This window comes from Sceloporus undulatus, chromosome 3, assembly GCF_019175285.1.
Source record: "Sceloporus undulatus isolate JIND9_A2432 ecotype Alabama chromosome 3, SceUnd_v1.1, whole genome shotgun sequence".
Taxonomy (NCBI): Eukaryota; Metazoa; Chordata; class Lepidosauria; order Squamata; family Phrynosomatidae; genus Sceloporus; species Sceloporus undulatus.
This window is the reverse complement of record NC_056524.1, coordinates 71,121,994-71,124,658: the sequence shown is the minus strand read 5'-3', so window position 1 is coordinate 71,124,658 and position 2,665 is coordinate 71,121,994.

Below are 2,665 nucleotides of genomic sequence, written 5' to 3'. Positions count from 1 at the left end.
ATCATCATCATCATCATCATCATCATCATCATCATCATCATCATCATCATCATCATCCAGTGTTGGTCCTAAAATGAGAGGAATTATGAAAATGGTATAGATAGATGGAAGAAGTAGACAGTACAGTTCACCCTCTGTAGTTACACACAGATTCTTTATTCATGGATTCAATCACCCACAGCTTGAATATATATATACACACATATATACACACATACACACACACATATATATATTCCAAAAAAGCAAACTTGATTTTGCTATTTTATATAAGAGACCAAAAGCCCACTGTATTACAGCTGAGTCTGACCAAAGCAGAATAGAGGGGCACTACTACTACTTCCTCCCTCAATCTGGCTTCTGTACTCTTTTTGATGCTGCCTAATACTGCATTGGCTGCCACATCACACTGTTGATTCATATTTAACCTGTGATCTACTAAAAAACCCTAGATCCTTTTCACATAGACTAATTCCAAGATGGGTGTCACCCATCCTATATTTGTGCATTTCATTTTTTCCTCCATAGATTTAGCACATTATATTTATCATTGCTGAACATTTTACAATAACATTCAAAATCTACAAAACAGTGATACCTTTATGGGACAAACCAAAATGCACAAAATACATGATGCAGCCCTTTGAAGCTCTGCTGGCTTCTTCATCAGGCAAAGTTGTTAAAAATCATCCAGGAGAAAGGAAATATGACAATGTTAGTCACAGGTCAACATTTTGTTAAGATGTTGTTGCTGTTGTTGTAATATGGTGTGTCTCTCTGGCCATGTGTGTTCTGGAAGATAAATAGTCACAAAGTTCAGGAAATAAAATTTAAATTCCATTAGCAACAGAAAAATTTACAGTGGGACGCTGATATCTGCAGGGGATCCATTCTAGACCCCGCTGCAGATACTCAAATCCACAGGACCTCAAGTCCCATTGTCCTCAATGGTGGTGCATGCACCCAGCCTTGCCGCTATTAGGGATAACCCCTGTTGTCCCCAGTGGTGGCACATGCATGCAGCTGTGTCACCATTGGGGACAATGGGTGTTGTCCCTAATGGTGGCACTGCTGCGTTCACGCACCACCATTGGGGACAACAGGACCTTACCATCTGAGGATGTTTAAATCCAAGGGTAGAAAGTCCATGCATGGCAGAGGGTTGGACTGGATGGCCCTTGCGGTCTCTTCCAACTATATGATTCTATGGATAGTGAGGCCCCACTGTACTTCCTTTGTGATTCAGGTTGCTTCTACCCTTTGTGAGATCAGCAGTTTCTTTGTTTGACAGAGAACATTGAATTGAAGTATCTTCAAAAGCTTGTGACATGTATTTTGTACATTTTGGTTGGGACAATAACGGTATTTCTGTTTCGTGGATTTTTAAGGTTATTGTACATAGCTATATGTCCAACATGGCTACCCTGGATATGTTTTCTTCAACATTTTGTTAGTTTTGGCTCAATTCTCTGATCTGTCTAAGACCAAGGTCATTTTGAATTCTTATCCTGTAGCTACCTCCCTGCTGCCCAAATGGTGTCATCTGCAAATTTGTTAAGCATGTCTTCTGTTCCATCGTATTCCACTTGATATTGCCATAGAATAACTTTTTAAAAATTCCTCCTACTACCTGAAAACTCCAGATCTAACTGAACAATAAAGATAGAGGAAAGAGAGAGAAAACATTGAGAAAGAACTGAATTGATATAGCTTGAAGGGAAGGACGTGCAACTTCAGTGTCACCTTTGCCTCACCTTTGCTTCACCTTTGCTTATCTTGCCACAGTCCTAGGATTGCCCAGCCCAGCCCAGTCTCCTCACTTATTTTTTTTCTGACGTAACTGAAGTCAACTTCTTTTTTTATGTATCAGCTTTTAATGCCCTCATGCATCCATGGTACCTGATCATGACTCAATCCCATCCATTTTTAACTGGCTTTCCATTCTCCCAGATATTTCTTCTCTATTTCAAGGAAGTAGAGTTTACAGCTGAGCAGAGGACATATTGATTTCCATTGGCAGATCTTTAGGTGATTGGTATTAGATCAGCAAAAAGTTTTGATTCTCTATGGCTTAACAATAATGTATGCCCTCCTCCCTCAGTTTTCAGAGACAGCCTGAGCTTCAGTTTTTTATCTTTTTTCCTAAGCCACAATTTTGTACTTAGCTCTGATGAATAGATCTTGGAATATTAGAGACAACAACATAGATTTTGCAGTCTTTAAATCTTCCCAGTCCCTCTTTGATCCATTCAGTATATCTCTGCTTAACTCCTTCTTCTATTGCCTTGACAAGGTTGTCATTCTCTTCACAAGCCCTTGATTTCTTGACGAACTTCATAATCATGAGGAACATTTACCTGTATTTTAGTGTTTTTTTTTGCATGTTTTTAACTGTATTGCTGATTTAAACTATAAGCCACATTGAATCACAATTTTGAGAGAAAGGTAAGATATCACAACAACAACAACTTTCCCACTAGACTCTGTAACTATTTGCCTTTAACTGTAGTTTGATTTGTTGTCATCAGCAACTGAAGAGGTTTGTCCTTATGCTATGCAAAGCTTCAAGTGCAAATTTCTACTCATCAAAGGCACAGGAACAAGATGACCATTTTGCTTCTGTCAGCTGGCAACTCTAGGCTTGAGCATAGGCTTGAGATTTGTT